This window comes from Vigna umbellata, chromosome 7, assembly GCF_029865625.1.
Source record: "Vigna umbellata cultivar VRB3 chromosome 7, Vumbellata_1.0, whole genome shotgun sequence".
NCBI lineage: Eukaryota > Viridiplantae > Streptophyta > Magnoliopsida > Fabales > Fabaceae > Vigna > Vigna umbellata.
The window spans coordinates 19843792-19862168 of record NC_142171.1 but is presented as its reverse complement, the minus strand read 5'-3'; the positions used below and the strand labels follow the sequence as shown (position 1 = coordinate 19862168).

The following is an 18377-nucleotide window of genomic DNA, read 5'->3' as shown; positions in this document are numbered from 1 at the left end:
GTGCCGCTGAGCGGTACTTTACCGCTGAGCGGTACTCTCGCAGAATAGGGTTTTAGTTCCCCTTAGCGGGACCCGAGCCCATTAGGGTATTTTTAAACCCTAAGCTGCGCATTCTTTCACACTTTCAGACTTTTCTTTGCACAAACACTCCCACATACCTTCTCCAAGGTTTTCCACATCTTTTCACTCTTCCCTCTTAAGAAAATTTCTCTTCCACTCACTTTTTCACTAGTGTGCCATCAAAGTTTGGGGTTGGAAGAGAGCATTCTAGCTTGGAAGCATTCTCATTGCATCTAGTATCTCCACCCAAGTAAGTAAAATGCATTTTGTTCATTCTAGGGTTTTGATTTTGAATATGATTGTCAAAGCATGAAGATTTAGGGGTTTTGATTTCTTGCATGATTTGATGATATATTTGATGTTTGAACCGATTAAACTGCATGATTATGAACTGGAAAACTGAAAATTGCATTTGGGTGGAGTTAGGAAAGCTTTAAAACAGGTTTTTCAAAAATCTGCAGAGTTACCGCTGAGGGGTAAACTGCCGCTGAGCGGCACTCTGCCAGATTTGATTTTTCTGGTTTTGTGTGATCTGGAATGTGGTACTGGTGGCGCTGAGGGGAAATTCTGGCCCTCAGCGGTGGTTTAGCTTCGAAAGGAGTTGTGTTCTGTGTTTTACTAATGATTAACATCATGTTCTGTGGTTTGTTTGTGTTTTGAATGTAGGAATGGCATCCTCATCAGGAAAAAGATTGAAAACCATGGCAACAAGAGAAAGGAAAAGGAACCAGAGCAACCCCATCTAGCAGGTTCCTCTCTAGGAAACATGAGAAGCACTTTAAAGTGGTTCAGGACAGGAGACTTCTGATGGAGAGAAAGGTTGGAATGATACCTAACCTTGCTCCTCAATTTGGAGAGCAAGTTTTAGGGAATGACTGGGGAAAGCTAGCCACTTATCCTGCACCTGCCAACATAGCTGTGGTTAAGGAATTTTACACCAATGCAAAGAAGATTGGTGATTATCCAGCTGAGAATTATTTGGGCTATTAGAGGCCATGCTATCAGGTATGATCCTGATTCAATTAATAACTTTCTGGACACTGTATGGGCTGGTGAGCAGTGCCAGTTTGCTCTTTGCATGGAGGAAGGTGCTGATTATGAGGATGTGGAGAGAGTACTGTGTATACCTGGAGGACACTTCCAAAGGAAGATCTGGCTCAGTGGTTAACATTAGGAGGACAGATTTGACTCCTCTTGCAAAGTATTGGATGGCGTTTTCTCATGCCAACATTCAGCCATGTTCACATGTGTCAGATATTACTCTCAGCAGGGCATTCTTCATCTACTGTGCTATCAGAAACTTGAATGTTAATATTGGGCAGGTGATAGCTGATGAGATTAGTGTGTGCGCCAATACTTCAAACAACAAAGCACCACTAGGACATCCTTCTTTGATCACGCACCTTTGCAAGATAGCTGGGGTGGACACTTCTGCTCCACCTTTTGAGAGGCCAAGAAAAGCTATTGATGAGGCCTACTATAGACAGTACTGTGGAGGTGATGATGCAGCTCAGCCAGTTCCACCACGCCGTGCTCGTAGAGAGAGAGGGCCAGCACAGAGCCAGACATCTGCTGAGACACATGAAGCAGAGCCATTCCAGATGAGGGACATGTATATGTCTCTTATAGGGGCTCAGTTGCAGTCCATTCACAGAGGGCAGGTGGCCACTGCTGAGATGATTGTGGGGATGTATGATACACCTCCAGCCCACAGGTGGACTATGGATGAATTCCATAATGTGGTAGCTTGGCCAGAGGCCAGTGCATGGAGGAGGAGCTGAGCAGCTGAAGCTTCAGCTAGAGATATGGAAGAAGATGAAGCTGATGAGGATGATGCATTTGAAGATGATGAAGATGAGGAGGAAGAGGAAGATACAGAGGACAGCTCAGATTGATGAGGAGCTGAGATAGCATTTACTGATGAATGCTATCATGTGCTTATTGTGGTTTAAGTTTTCTGAACTTATTTGTTTTGTTTTTAGATTAGGGTTTGATGTACTCTATTTGAAACCTGGTTTCTTGTGATGGTTTGCTATTAACTGTGATTTGTGATAAGTAATCTGAATGATGCTTATGATTGATTGATGTTGAGATGATGTGCACATTAAATGCTTATACAGGTGATTCACAAGCTTTGTGAACAAATGCATGATATCATGATTGTGATTGTGAAATTAAGCAGGATGTGTATGTCAAATGTGAATGAGCTTATATGTGAGATTTTGAGCTCCAGAGTTGTTATTGTTGAATGCTATTACTTTGAAAGCATGAATGGTTTTGCCCAGGTTTTCTATGATTGAATCAATTGCTTGTTTTGCATCATGTGATCAAGGCCATTTGTTGAAAACCTTTTTATTGGCCAAATTCATAAAATTAGCCCACTAAAAGAGAACACTGTGTGTTCTATCCTTTGAACCCTCAGCCTTGAATATACACTGAAAACCTTTAGTTGAAAATCTTTACCTTGAGTTAAGAAGAAGATCTTGGGTGGTATTGTTAAATGTTCAAGTTTGGGGTTGTTGGGAAAACATGAAAAGCATTGAGCTAAGAGCTAAAAAGTAAGAATATGCAAAGAAAAAGAAAAGAAAAGAAAAAGAAGCAAAGCTCAATGCAAAGGCAAAAGAAAGTTGGGAAAGAATAAGATGATTGTGTTGTATGATTCTCTTAACTCAAGGGTTTTGTGATCTAGAAAAACCAATTTTCTTGTTAGCCCAGCTACGTTATAAGCCATAGAAAAGTCCTTGTGATGATGCATGCTTGTGAATGTTTTTGATTGTGGTAAAATGAAAGGCAAAGTTGATTCATGTGACATTGTGATAGTAGAGTGAATGAGTGATCATCTCTTATACACTTGAGTGTGAGTGAAACACTTGACTTAGTGAGGAAATATTACATGAACACATGAACATCCATGCTTAATTGATTGATCATTCATGAAATAGCATTTGTTGGAATTTAAATGACTTTGTGAACACTAAAGCATGTGCACATCTTGATTGAACTCTTGGTCATAAGTTTGAGTGAAGTTGTTACTTATCTTGAAAAAGAGGATTTTTAGAATGAGTGAATCATCAGATGAATTGGTTGAAGATAGAGTTACATCTTGTTTGCTTGAGGACAAGCAAAGTTCTAAGTTTGGGGTTGTGATAACAGTTGAAAAACTGTTATTTTCATGATTAAAATTGACACTAAAAGCAACCTTTACACTTAGAAACTAGCTTGAAATCATGTTTTTCTTCATGTTTTTAGAAATAAGAGAGCTGGACAGGTTTATGCTTGATTTCAGTGTTTTTGTGCAGGTTTTAAGGTGAATTTGATGAAAGAAGTGAAGAAGGAGAGAGATGAAATCAGAAAAGACAACAAAAAGTGCGAAAAGGAGAAGCCGAAGTCACCGCTCAGCGGCAGTTTACTGCTGAGCGGCACTCAGGAGCTTGCGGGAGGTCCGCTGAGGGGCAAAATGGCCGCTGAGGGGAGAAAACAAGTCACGCACTCACCGCTGAGCGGTAGTTTACCGCTGAGCGGCACTCTGGAAGTCACGTGAGGTCCGCTGAGGGGCAAAATGGCCGCTGAGGGGAGAAAACAAGTCACGCACTCACCGCTGAGCGGTATTTTACCGCTGAGCGGCACTTTAATGGGCTTGGACTTGACTTTTTGTAATTTACGAATGATATATAAGCTTTAGGGTTTCCTAGGGTTAGGCATCTCTGGCTGGAACGAAGCAAACACTCTCTCTTCCACCCCTTTGAAGGAGGATCTTGGATGCTGAGGCTTCCTCTTCACCTTTTTAGGGTTTATTCTTTCATTCTTTCATTGTAATTCATCTAGGTTCACCATGAATATGGTGAACTAAACTCTGTATGTTTGTTGGGGAATCAATGTAATCTTGTGAAACTCTCATATATGGAATCTGTTTTTACATCTTTTAATTAAGACTTATGCTTTCTTTCATCATTAGTTAGGGTTTTTCCTCTTTGCTTAATGCTTGCATTGTTTAACTCATTCGATGCATGATTATTGGTTTTGTCGATACGGGAACGTACGGGGAAGTCTAGATCCGGGGAATTTCTCCCAATTTTATATTGGTTGTCGTTAAGCTCCTGTACTTATGAACTGATCATTAGGAATGCTAGGAATTGTATGAACTCGTGATTAGGGAGAAGCCTTCTGGAAAGGTACATTAGAGAGTGGCATTAACAATGATGATTTGACTGTTGAATTCCTTAAAATATATGAGAGTGGATAAGATGAAATTGACCCCCAACAACATATTCATATCTATATTTCATTGAAAGTGTTTATCTTTTGATTTTTGCCATTGATCAAAATTCATGCATACATGTTTATTTTCTGTCTTGCATCTTAAACCCCAAATATTTCGTTTGTAAGTCTTAGTTAATCAAGAAACCACATAACTAAACTAGGCCGTGAGTCCTTTGGGAAGAACGATACTTGGTCTTACCAAGTTTTATTACTTGAACGATTCGGTCATACTTGCCGATTGAAAACAAGTTTGTGACATCATAATTTGGTGTTCATAAATTTGTCCATCAACGTCTTTATTATATAATATTGGTTATTATATAATTGGGATGGTACATTAATGGTATCAGAGCAGTTCGTCCTTAGGATGACCTTTGTGTTATGGGTTTGCCGTGTCTTCTCTGTGAGGACTTGAGGGTAGATGGTATGATTTACCATTTCTTTCAAGTCTATATAGTAAGGTATATCTAACTAGAAGTTTTAAGAACAGAAAACGTCTTGATAAGAGTAATGAGGGTGCACACTCATGACTTTTACCATAGATGGTTTTCCTTTCTTAAATCTGAAGGTTTGAGGTAAGAATGAGTTAGAGTTTTAGTGTTGTTTCCTGTAGTAATTCCTGTCTTGCTCTTGCTTTTGTGGTAGTGTATTGTGCTCGATAGTAGTAGAGGAATGCATATTCAAGGGCAACTTGAGTTGTATACCTTTATTGGAATTGGTTTAAGCCTTTGAGACAAGTTCTTGTCTCGAAGATAGGAGTTAGAAGACTAAAAGTTAAGCTTCCGAGGACGAGTGAAGATATTGGAGTTTAGAAGTAATGTTATGGGTGAAGAAAATTTCAAGAAAACAAAGTCAGAAGATCTTATATCGTACGTTCGCAAGAAGTTCAGAGGTTAGATTTAGAGAAGCTTTGGATAAGCATGGTTGTAACAAGGTTTGAAAAATGAGTTGGGTTTAGTATATCAGTGACGTCAGCAGTCAGAAGAAAGGGAAGTGTGGGTGAGAAAGGGAGTGACGTTGCGAGAGATTGGTAACATGAATCTAGGTATTAGTGATGGTTGGAATCTGAATAAGCAGGTGGTGGATGACCTAAAGTTTAAGTTAAGAAAGGAATAGGAAATTCTATAGTGGATTAAGGGGAACAAGTATCAAGAAGGAAGTAGAAGGAGAATATTTCGAGAGGCAGTCAGATAAGGCAGAACATGAGGTCTTTGAAGAAGAATGATGTATTGTTAGGGTCTTAAGTGAAAAATTTAAAGGAGATGATCAAGTTTTCTCAACAAGTGGATGATTCAGAGTCAAGTTTAGTTGGATGTTTCAAGATTAGTAGTTCACCCAGAAGAAAGGTTTGAGCATAGGCTAAGATGAAAGGTTTCAAATGATGAAGACAAAGGTATGTCTCTGTCAATCAGTGTCTTGAGACAAGACCTCCTAGATGATGATGGTTGCTTCTTAGCGTTATCACCTGTGGAAGCGACTCAAGTTTCAAATCATGCGGCGCAGGAGAAGAAGGTAGTGGCGTATGCATCAAGACAACTCAAGGTTCATGAGAAGAAATAACCCACTCATGACTTGGAGTTGGGAGCTGTAGTTTTTGCCTTGAAGATTTGGAGACACTACCTGTATGGTGCGCAATTTCAGGTGTTCAGTGATCATAAGAGCCTGAGATATCTCTTTGATCAGAAGGAGCTTAACATGAGGCAAAGGAGATGGATGGAGTTCCTTAAGGATTATGACTTTGATCTTTTATACCATCCTGGGAAAGCCAATGTAGTGGCAGATGCATTGAGCAGAAAGGCAGTACATATGTCTTCATTGATGATCAAAGAATTAGAGCTGGTAGTAAGTTTCAGAGATTTGAGGTTACAAGTAGAATTTGAAGCTGACAGCATCAGATGCAGTAATTTGGTGGTATCCAATGACTTGTTGAGGAATGTTAAAGAAGAGCAGTCGAAGGATATTGAACTCCAGACGTCAGCTAGTTTGATTGGAACTGAACAAGGAAAAGATTTTTGCCTTGGGGACCGACGGTATTTTGAGATTCAAAAGCCGAGTCTGTATCCCTAGCAGCTCAGGATTAAAGAAGTTAATCATGGAAGAAGGTCACAAAAGCCATTTTAGCATGCATCCAGGTATGACGAAGATGTATCAAGATCTCAAGAAGTCCTTCTGGTGGTCGGGTATGCAGAGGGACGTGGCACAATTTGTGGCTTCTTGCTTAATTTGTCAAAAGGCAAAAGTGGAACATTAAAGACCTGGAGGTTTGTTGCAACCGTTGGAGATTCCAGAGTGGAAATGGGATAGCATCGCGATGGACTTCGTTACCCATTTGCCACGCACTATTCGGAAGCATGATGCAATATGGATAATAGTGGACCGATTGACCAAGAGTGCTCACTTCTTGGCAATTGATTTGAGAATGTCTATGACAAAGTTGGCTCAACTATATGTTAAGGAGAAGAAAGGTTTTAGAACAGATGATAAAGGGTGGTTGTAGTATAAGTTGCTAAAGAGGGTATCGAGAATGATCAGAGAAGTTTGGGTTGGTTGAGATGTTTAGAGTTATGAAGTTGCATGTTGTGATAGAGTTAATTTTCTATGGATATGGTTTTATGGTGATGTTTAGTGTTCGGCTGAGTTTGATCAAGAGAGAAGTGGATATTGAATGATGGAATGCAGAAGGCAGTAAGTTAGTAAGTTCAGATAAGGTCAGAGGATTGGTATTATTGGTTAAGAGTATCTTGAGGTTTAGAGGATTAAAGATAGGGTTTGTATTTTGACGACTCCGAGTTGAAGAGGACAATCCTTGAAGAAGAAGGTTTTAAGTTAATTTGGACGGGATGAGTACAAGAAGAAGTATGAGTGATGTGGCGTTTGTGGAGTTAATCTAAGAGCTCAAGTTTGAAGTTTATATGGAGTGGTTCCTTGACAAGGAAGGAGAACGAAGGTGGTGCATCAAGTGTAGTTGAGCGAAAGATCGAAGCAAGTGTTATGAGAATTCAAGATGTCTGCAAATTGTAAATGAAGAAGAGATGATGTTGTTCTTTCGTAAGTTTGAGGTGTGATTCAAGGGAAGGGTTTTGATTGGTTTTCTGCAACAAGTATGGGATTTTATAACTTGAAGAAGTGGAATTCACTTTGGAGTGGGGTCTTAGGCAACACCTGCGTCCGAAATTTTTGGGTGGTTCCTGTTTAAGTCGTGTAGTGCAAGAGGAAGATGGAGGTTGAGTTAGAGCAATAATATTTGGACTCAGTATAATCATAGGGAGAACTACAAGGTTGGAGAATCACAGAAGAGAAATAGAGGACATGTTGGCATAGTCTAGTGCAAGTCTTAACAATCAGGAGTGATTTCAGGCATGGTCGTTTTGTAGAGTAGGAAACAGTGTTGAGGAAATGGAATGACAAGGCTATTATGCAAGGGAAGAGTTTTCAGGGTTTTGTAAGGTCGTATAGAAGTTCTGAAACAGGTTCTTCGAGGGTGATCATTTGCTGATTACAGTTGTCAGGAAGGAAGTGTTCTTTTAAGTAAATTGGTGAGTAAGGAAGTATAAGGATCAGAGTAGCGCAGCAGATGATGGTGAGCATGTTATTGTCAGTAATAGGTATTCATGAAGAGCTTTCAAAATTGTGGATTGGTGGTTTGTGAGGGACGAGTTTTTAAACAGTATTGGTGTTGTTATATGAGCATGAGTCGGGAGTGTTGGTAATCTTCAAGAGTCAGAAGTGAGTTTAGGTGTGAAAGAAACATGTATCAGGTAGGGAAGATAAGTGAGCCTTCGATTGCAAGCTACAGGGTCAACTTTAAAGTGAGAAAGTATTAATGGCTTTGGAATGGGAAGAGTGGGTCAATGGGCGAAGGAGACGATTTGAGTTGTGGTTTTGAGTTATAGTGGCAATCTAGAGGTAAGGTTATGTTAACAGACGATCAAGAATAAGTATCCGTTGCTGAGAATAGATGATTTGATGGATCAACTACATGGAGCTACAGTATTCTCTAAGATTGATCTGAAGTTGGGCTATCATCAAATCTTAAGTGAAAGCGGATGATGTGCAGAAGACGGCGTTCAGGTCTAGATATGGTCACTACGAGTATGTGGTTATGTCGTTTGGCGTGACTAATGCTCCAGCCAATTTCATGGACTATATGAATCGAATTTTTAGACCTTCTTGGACAAGTTTGTGGTAGTATTTATAGATGACCTACTTGTCTATTCTAAGACACGAGAAGAACATGAAGATCACCTTAGTGCAGTACTTGGAGTATTGAGAAAAAGAATATTGTATGCTAAGTTGGCTAAGTGTAAATCTTGGACGGTAGAGCAGGAAACTCTACCGGGAGTTAAAGGACGAGATAAAAGAAACTTACTTGTTCCGGTAGACTTAATTTTCGAGGACGAAAATTTTTTGTTGTTGGGGAGAATGTAAGACCCGTAAATTTTGGGAATGGTGGGGACATGGTGGGCACCACTTTTTCATTTATTGGGCTGCATTATTGAAGGGGCAGGGAGGAAGCTGAGAAAAGTGGGTGTCTTCATTTTGGCATGGGAGAGGGAGCGAGAAAGCAGCCAGAGGAAGGGAGCCTTCCTTCCTCCATTTCCAGCCGTCCAAAGAACACCAAGGGAAGCTGTACCGACTTCGGAAGGGCTGAGAGGAGGAGCTGGGATGGGCATCTGGTGAGAATGGAGTTCTTGCAGTAAGATCTGGGAGAGGAAGTGAAGAATTGTGGAGGATGCAAAGAGATCTTGATCTGCACGTTTGGAGGAAGATGGATCACAAATTTTACAAAGAAAGTCTTCAAGAGGTAAGTAAGGGGAGCTAGATCTTTTGTTTGATTGATTTTATATGCTTTGTATGATGCAAATATGGGAAGAAGGGGATGAAAATTTGAGGTTGTTCTTGGTTTCTGGGTTACTGGAAAACTTGCAGAAATTCTGCAGAAACGCCGTTCGTCCAATTTGATTTCAAATTGGACGTTCGTCCAAATTAGCTAACGTTCGTCCAAAATGGCTGAACGTTCGTCCAAGTGAAATTGGACGTTCGTCCAAATTGTTCGGTGGTCGTGAGCGTTCGTCCTAAACTTAGTATTTTAGTGGGACGTTCTTGAACGTTCGACCTTGGTCTCAAGACGAACGTCCATAGGTTGTAAGTATAGCGTTCGGCCTTGATTATTTTAGCATTCGGTCTTAATTGAGTAAAGTGATTTTAGAACGTTCGTACAATGGGCTTTGAGCGATCGTTGTTAAATTGGTATGCATAGGTTTCAATCTTGAGCGTTCGTTGGTAAATTGGTAACTGTAGCGTTCGGCTTAAATCGGTATAATCAGGCTTGAATCTTCAAACGTCCGCTGTGTTGAAATAGTGATCATAGGCGTTCGTCCTCCAAATGGTGTCCGTCCTGATGTTGAACGATAGGTATTGGTTTAAGTCAGATTTTGAACGTTCGGCCTGATATTTGGAGATAACTTTCGTCCAGTTTATTTGGTGACGTTCGGTCAAATGGTGTTCGGCCATTTACTTGGAAATGGCGTTCGTTCGTTTTGGTGAATAAAGTAATTTTAGACGTTCGTTCTTTTCTTGGTAGTTCAGGAAGCGAGCGTTCGATCTGGATAATAATTATTTTAAGTTAGTGACCGTTCATAACGAACGTTCGGTTTTGATGACGTTATGTTCAGATAGAATTCTCCATAAGCAGCGTTCGTCCAAGATAGTTTTGTGAGCGTTCGTCCAAGATAGTTTTGTGAGCGTTCGTCCTTGGTTTGTGAGCGTTCGTCCTTGGTTTTGTGAGCGTTCGGCCTGTTGATCTCATAGCGTTCGGCCAAATAGTGTTGAATCCATTATGACGTTCGGTTTTAGCGTTCGGCCTAGTTGTGTTCAGGCGTTCGGTGTTAGCGTTTGGTCAGTTTTTGTTAGCGTTCGTCCAATTGGCATAGTGGCGTTCGGCTTATAACGCTCGGTGGAATAGTGTTCGTCCATCCAATGGTCTGCAAATGGTAACGGGTTCTAAGTTCCTTTGCTCTTGGATTGAATTATGTGTACCAATGTTTGGAATATATGCTGTAACGTGAAATATGTGAAAATATGTGAATGTATGAGATATGTTGGATTTGTTGTGATAATATGGTAGTATATGGTTATTCATGGCTTGGGTTAAGGTTCAAAGTAACAGTATGATCATGGACGTAATTCCATGATCCTCAAGGAGAGGATACATGGTGGTGTTTTGGGGTTGAATAGAATGATTACATGGTAGCTCAGTTTTGGGGGTCATCCTGAATCTCCAATGGTCTTTCTTCTCATGTAGAGAGGATTGAACATGTGGTGAGGAGTAGCAGGAGGTCCTAGTCTTGGATGCTTCCATATGATCCAAGGTGAGTGATAACGGATTAACCTCGTGATTGTGGCCGGGCGGGAGTGCCCAAAGTTCCATCAGGCGGTAGTGCCTAAAGTTCCACCAGGCGGTAGTGCCTAAAGTTTCACAAGGCTGTAGTGCCAGGGCGGGAGTGCCCAAGTTTCATAAAGCCACCACGAGTGCAAGACCCGCCATAGCTCGGTAATCATTCTAGTCCGGACGAGTCGGTCTATAAAGGAACAAGTCGGGGTATAAAGTAACAAGTCTTGTGATGTCAGTTTACCATGTTTGGATGAATGTTTACATGTCATGGAAGTATGTGAAATATGGATCAATGAGTATGCTTTAATTGTTCTTTTATATGAATCTATGAATGATTGCATGAATTAACTGTGCTGTATGTATAACATGCTTTTTATATCTAGCTCACCCTTGCATTGTTTGTGTTGTGTGCCAATTTGGATATCTTTCTTTGGCGATGATCATCCACTTGGATGGGAGCAGATGCTGTCGAGGAGAGTCCTTTGGATCAAGAGCTAGAGGTTGCTGATGTTGCAGAGTAGTCTTCCTAGAAATTTCCTGATTGAACACTTGTAGTGATCAATCCTTTCAACTGTTCAAGTTTAAATTTTCGCTCATTTTATTTGGATGATTGTAATTTAACAATTAAATTACACGTCATATTGTGATTGTTCTCTATATTTGAATGTTGACGTCTTTATTATATAATATTGGTTATTATATAATTGGGATGTTACAATGATCATCGCCAAAGAAACATACCCAAACAGCACACAACACAAACAATGCAAGGGTGAGCTAGATATAAAAAGCATGTTATACAATCCAACATGATATGCAAAAGTCACTCATACATGGTAAACTAACATCACAAGACTTGTTACATTAAACCCCGACTTGTTACTTTATAGACCGACTCGTCCGGACCAGAATGATTACCGAGCTATGGCGGGTTATGCACTCGTGGTGGCCTCTACTGCTTTGCAAAGCCATTGCCAATGGGTTCCACCCTACCACCCTCACGAGGTTAGTCCGTTCCGTGCCCTGGAGCATACTGGAAGCCTCCAAGACTAGGACCTCCTGCTACTCCTCACCACATGGATCAATCCTCTCTACTTGAGAATGAAAGACCATTGGAGCGTCAGGAAAACCCCCAAGACTGAGCTACCATGAAATCATTCTGTACACCCTAAATCACCACCATGTATCCTCTCCTTGAGGATCATGGAATTACGTCCACCACCATGTATCCTCTCATGAGGATCATGGAATTACGTCCATGAATCATATTGTTACTCCCGAATCACTAGATATCCATTTTATCACAGTAAATCCAACACACCTCATACATTCACATAAATCACTTCACAGTATATTTTCCAAACCTTGCACGTAATTCAATTCAAGAGAAAATGAATTTAAAATCCAACATTTGCAGAATACTATTTGGACGAGCACTGTTCACCGAGCACAGTGGACGAACGTTACTGAACGAACACTACCTTCCAACCACTAGGCCGAACACTATTTGGACGTACGTTCGTTATCAATCAACAGGCCGAACGCTGTTGGACGAACGTTATCAAATCCTACACTATCAGGCCGAACGCTAAACCATCGAACACCAGTACTAAATTCAATACTAGGACGAACGCGCAACGCTTGGAACCTAAGAATACTACTCAAGGCCGAACGCTCAACATTGCTATCCGAACAGGTTTAAACAAGTGACCTATTAAACCTATTTAGTGACCTATTTAAACACCGAACAGCGGAACCCTGCCTAGACTAGGCTCGTTTGCAGTGCGCGGACCAACTTCCGTTCTCGCCGTCGCCACACAGAGCGTAACAGCCACCGTCAAATCTTGCCGTCAGTCAGGTACTTTTCCTTTTCTCTCTCTCTGGTCATCAAAGTTCAAACCCTTTCAATGTTTGCGTTGTCATGTGTAGTGCCTTGCAGTGTCACCACTCACCACCCAATCCCTATTTTCTGTTAAACTCGTAAAAGTTGCTATGCTTTTCTAATTTAATCAATTCAACATTTACAACCAAGAAAAATGGAGTTTACGACAGCTTTGTATAAGCTTCAAACATTGAACATCTTGATAACCAATTACTCCTATACTATATCGTTCTCTCAATCAAACTTATAACCCTTCCTTGCCCTTTGTATCGATCTCAAAAGCTCTTCTTAAAAATCCTGCACCTTGAACTTGCATACCACTCAACCATAAAATTGATCTATAGCATAACCGAGTCACTAAAATCATTGCTATGTGTTATTAGTTTATTAAGTGGGAAGGGAACACTGTCCTTCTCATATATAATTGACCCAAATCTTTCTTCTGTAACTATTAAACTAAAAGCCTGCTCATTCTCCTTTAGAAATTTGTTGAAATTCGGGGAGTGCTAGAATAAAATAAAAATAATAACAGTATGCAGATTGAATTTGCTTCGAGAACCACCCCTTTACAATATCTTTCTGTCGTGGTGTACTTTCCTCTTTTTCTTTGCTTGCAGTAAGATTAAGAGCAAACTTAAATGTTTAAAAGGGTAGGGACACGACCAGATTTATTTTCTTCAAATGCGTTGTTATTTTGTTGTTTGCTGATTTCTAATATTTATTTCTGCAATATTATTTACCTAGTGCCCCACTTATTGGGTAAATTTGTTGTTGTCTATATGATATTCATTCAAAGTTCAGATTGCTTGATTTTTGTAACCTTGTTTTCATCCTAATCTTTACAGAGCAACTGGAGTTTGTTCGGTATGTTTTCAATTGAGCAGTGTTATTAATTCGAACTACCCTCTCACTCATCTCACTGCATGACCCACAAACTATTGAGCCAACACAAACTTTTAAATGGCTCAGATTCTGCAAAATCTCACCATTTTGTTTCAATAACTTTAGTAGAAAATATCATTTTTTTTGGAAGCCAAGAATATAAAGCAAAATAAAACAAAATCCAGCTGCTTATGTTCATCTTTGTCTCCTTTTTGTCTCTGCCATAGATTGACCTGAGGATGGAATACGTCAGCCCAGAAGGACTTCGACTGGATGGTCGCAGACCCATGGAGGTACAGCTATTATTTTTTCTTGGGTTTTTTTTTTCCTCCTTTTTTCTTCACTTAATATTCATTCCAAAAAAGGTTCCTTTAGATCTTTCAAGAATACTCATGAAGCGTATGAAATGCGGAGTATTAATAAATAATAATATCCTACATGAATTCTTACATAGTCATGAAGCTTTATGTTAATTAGTATATATAAGATCTGCAGATAGTTCTGCATATGGGTTATACATAGATGAGCCATGCCATGGGTAATGGAAATGTGTAAGGGCACATTTTGAACTGCAAAAAAACATATAAACAGATTAGAAGCAGTCAATAACCTTAGTTCTGATAAACATTAAAACCTATCACTTAAAAGCTACAAATGTTGTAGTTTGCCAAATGATAAAAGTAAGAAAATGGAGGGTTCTAACCCTAAGGATGTCTAACCAACCTTTTTTAGTGAGATATATGAACTTGGTCCTATGACAAAATGAGCTAATTGAAAGCAGCATTTTAAGGTCTGGCCTATGGAATTCAGTCCTATTTAACAGCTGTGATTTGGACATGATTTTGGGATTCGACTATTTAAAATGAGGAGATGCACTTTAGAGGATAAGGTGAAGTTATTATATTATTAAAAATTTAGTATTTAAGAGTGTGATAAAATATATGTACATGTATAAGAAACTATGAAGTTATTAAAATCTCAATGACTATTACTGCAGTTTATCCTCTAAAGTGTTATTCCTTCACTGCAGAGGATCTAAATCTATGATTTTATATTCTTTCTCTACTGATCTTTTGCCTTTAACTTTTTCTCCTCTCTTTATGGTATATTGTAGATGCGACAAATTCGTGCAGAAATTGGTGCTGTATCCAAAGCAGATGGGTAAATGAATTTTAGCTTTTTAGAAAATTAAGTTGTGATATCATTTGAAGCATTTGACCATAAAGTTTTTTTATTTTGAAAACAGTTCTGCCATGTTTGAGATGGGTAATACAAAAGTTATTGCTGCCGTCTATGGCCCTAGAGAGGTACTGTTTAATTATTTACCTTGCTAATGAAAATTTGTCTATGTAATTTAAGGATTGTTAACTGTGAGACCCTAAATAATTAGCTGTAATAAATCTCTGTCACATCAAATTAATTTACGTCACATCAATGCTTATTTCCTTTGGAAACTCACTCCCTAATGGGATACGTCACGCTTCTGTGCACTGGAAAACCGTACCACATCATTTCTCTGAAAACATTAAAAACTCACTTTGCACCACATGACATACGCCACCTGTCGCGGGAGAAGCTTCCAGTTCAGAACTTAGTGTGCAGGTGTCAGCTTGGGACACGTTCGTTCGAACGAACTTGAGTTTAACAAAACTGGATTTTGAAAAATCTCTCTCACCTACACGCACTCATCTTCTACCTCTGAACTCAACCCTTCATTTTCTCCACCTTCTCTCTAAAACTTCCAACTTCTCTCTACTGTAATTCTCACGTCTCTTCTCCGATCAACTTGCAGCACCGTAGGAACGTTCAACCAACTACAAGCTACCAACTGGACCGAACAGTTTCAAAGACTGAAACTGGTAAGTCTCCTTCAGAAGCTTGTTCTTAGGTTTCTGGAAAAACTAGGGTTGTAGTTGCATGCAAGTAGGTAGTCTAAGTATTCTGTTTCTGTGGTTAGATTTGTTTTGGAAGAGTCAAGAACATAAGCGTAGTTGGACGAAGCCACTTTTGCATCTAGGACAAGTTTGGTTGTCAATCCGGGTAAGGGAAGCTTATATGTTTAATTTATACCTGCATGTTGTATGATCTGATTTGGATGTATGAACAGTGTGCTGTTTGAGCTGTTAAGAACGATCACTGATATTGTATATGTTTTCTGTTGGTTGAAATGCATGATGGTTTGGATACGTATGAAAGTTGTATGATTATAGTATAGTTGGATTGATTAATATGATGAAATCTGTATAGTATGAGAATTTATCTTGGATATGAATTTACGAAGTAAGAATTACATGAGAAAGGTTGAGTTAAATTAGCTGAAAATCTGGATATGATAATTTCCCTATGATAAATTACGTTCGTCATCGTACGGTCTTATACCGTTCGGTTTCCCTGAAAAAGACTTAGAGTAGAATTTTCATTTGGGAAGAATTCGGTTTGAGAACGAGCGTCCTCATTTGAAATACTATGTTTGAGCGTTTGGTTCAGCATAGAGTTGTTGTACGCCTTAAATTAAATAACATTGAATTAAGTAACGTTCGGTCTTATGCCGAAGCGTTCGTCCTATATAGCGCTCGGTCTTGTACCGAACGTTCGTCCTAAATAGCGCTCGGTCTTAAACCAAGCGTTCGTCATGATTGGTGCTCGGTCATCTACCGAGCGTTCGCATTAATGAAGTGTTCGGTCTTAAACCGAACGCTCGTCCTTATCTTTGATTTCTTAATGAACGTAAATAGCGTTCGTCCAAATATTACAATATTCATCCTCTCACGTTCGTACAAATATTGGCGTTGGTTCTGTATATACAAAATTTTACAAAGAAAAGTTCTAAGTGTTATTGACTATCCTTGGTATATTGAATCTGGTCCAAGATATTCTTCTTTATTACCAAAATTTACCAAGTACCATTATACCTTCAATAGAGTCAGTTCCATTCAACTGATCAAACAGAGAGTCACGTCCGTCTATCCAGTACTTCATTGGGACGTTCGTCCTAATTCTTCAAAGGACTGAACGTTCGTCCTTGAGTGCTCTTAAAGTTAAAGATGAGAATGATGTTAAATTATAAGGAATTACAGTGCGAACACTATATTAAGTGATTTTATGAGTATGGATTTTGGACGAGCGTTCCAAGGAGGAACGTCTCAGATATGTTAATATTAAATTTGGTAAAGTATGACTGTGGATAAGTTAAGACTCGCTGTCCATCCTGATGTTCCGTGAGTACTATCTTCATGTAGAGGAAGTATGTCATGCGTGGGAACGGCAGGAGGTCCTTAGTCCATAAGTTAACATGGGCGACGTAAGAACGGACTGACCTCGAGTGGCAGCTGTTTGGTGTATCCCAGTTACTACACCACTCGGGTGCAAGGACGCTTGTAACTACACAGATTCATACGGTCCGGACGGTCTGTCTTATATATATATATATATCTCTATGTTGTTCTATGTTAAGTTACATGTTGTATGTGTGAATGGAAATGTTAAATGTATGTGTTAATTGTATGAATTAAATATTATAAGCTTACCCTTTCGTTTTTCCTTGTGTTGTCATACTGTCTTTGTACGTTCGTCCTGTCTTGCAATGATCATCCGTGTGGATGTGAGCAGAAGGCGAGGCTACCCTGGAGGATGTGATCGAAGAAGAAAACTTGGTTGAAGTTGAAGTAAAGGCGGAGCAGTAGTACGCTCGTCCTTATGTTATAGTTTAAGACGATCGTTTTTGGGATGGACATTCGGTTATATCTTTTGTAAAACCGTTCGTCCTTATCTACTATATTCTTGTACTTTAACCGTTCGTTCTAGTTACCTCTGTATACGCTTTAAGCGCGTTATTTTTGTACTGAAGCCGTTCGGCTCTGGAACTTTTTTTTTCGGTATATAAAGACTGCTTGGTTTTACTGTTAATTGTAATTAATTCTGATTTATGGTAATTACTGTATTTTNACTGCTTGAAAATTTTTTTGAAAATTGTTTGAAAGATTTGTTTGATTGATTATGGATAAATTTGGATTTTTGGGGAAATGAACCTGACAAGGACTAGCCTTGCTCCTACGTATCTCCACTTTTGATGGAGAATCAAGGATCACGTAGTTCTGGCCAGAAAGATTGTTTGTTGTTTGAAAATGTGGATGTTTTTGGTTTTTGAAGATTTTATATTTTTTTGGTATTTTTTGATGTAATATTTAAATTTTTGCGTAATGAGCACTAGGCTGATGCGTACGATCGCACGAGCACTCACACGGCTTTGTTTGTTTTATTTTATTTTTTGTTTATATTTTTTAGGTTTAATAGGTTCAGAGGTCCTTATATTTGTGGGTTCGTTTCAATTGGGTCCTCCAATTTTGAAAGTGATCAATTTGGTTCCTAATTTAACAAAATTGAGTCAATAATACCCTTTCCGTTAAATGTAATGGACGGCGTTAACTTTTTAAACATGTAGCATGTTGAGGCATCCTTTTATTTGCAGGTTGCACAGTTTTATTTGAAGGATGCTTCAACATACCACATGTTTAAAACGTTAATGCCGTCCATTGCATTTAACGGAAAGGGTATTATTGACTCAATTTTGTTAAATTAGGGACCAAATTGATCACTTTCAAAATTGGAGGACCCAATTGAAACGAACCCACAAATATAGGGACCTCCGAACCTATTAAACCTATTTTTTATGAACAAACCCAACAAAATATAAGATGCAATATACAAGAGTGGAGTTATAACACAAAGGGCTACATAAAGAAATAAAAATATAAGAACAAAGCGAGAGAATCAAACCAACAAGAATAGGGGGTGCAGAGATAAAAACCCGGAGTGCAGAGAGTAGATTTGAAGCTCCTTTGTCTGTCAGGGGTGTAAAAATGAAAACAGAAGGGCATCCTGAAACGTGTGTCAGATCCA

The 18377-nt window shown here is 39.2% G+C and overlaps 1 long non-coding RNA gene across 1 annotated transcript; it reads left to right on the top strand.

The window, feature by feature from the left end:
• The first annotated feature begins 12318 nt into the window (after nucleotides 1-12318).
• Nucleotides 12319-14787, top strand: LOC148195354 (uncharacterized). The gene is made up of 4 exons (XR_015780672.1): nucleotides 12319-12572; nucleotides 13706-13771; nucleotides 14593-14639; nucleotides 14725-14787. It is a non-coding gene; the product is annotated as an uncharacterized LOC148195354 (long non-coding RNA).
• Nucleotides 14788-18377: the final 3590 nt, after the last annotated feature.